Genomic DNA, 269 nt, shown 5'->3' with positions numbered 1-269 from the left:
TTTTAAATACAACTTAACCACTGATTTCTAGTTGTGTCCTCTTTTGGAAGGCCAAACAAAGTAGTTTTGCTTTCAGGCCGGCGGCCTAAAGTGAGCGGAGGCCGGCGGGGCTAGAGTGAGCAGAGGCCTGCGGGCTTGAGAACGGCTTGCGGCAACCACATGTGACGACCCCGGGCTGGACTCCGCTTCGTCCACGGTTAAAGCCGATCCGGCGATCGACAGCGGGAAGTTGATGTATTTCCTCAGCGACCAGCACGGATCAGCTCCAG

Source organism: Sinocyclocheilus anshuiensis, unplaced genomic scaffold (genome assembly GCF_001515605.1).
Source record: "Sinocyclocheilus anshuiensis isolate Anshui unplaced genomic scaffold, SAMN03320099.WGS_v1.1 scaffold794, whole genome shotgun sequence".
In the NCBI taxonomy this organism is placed as follows: Eukaryota; Metazoa; Chordata; class Actinopteri; order Cypriniformes; family Cyprinidae; genus Sinocyclocheilus; species Sinocyclocheilus anshuiensis.
The sequence above is the reverse complement of the archived record's forward strand: the minus strand, read 5'-3'. Positions refer to the sequence as shown.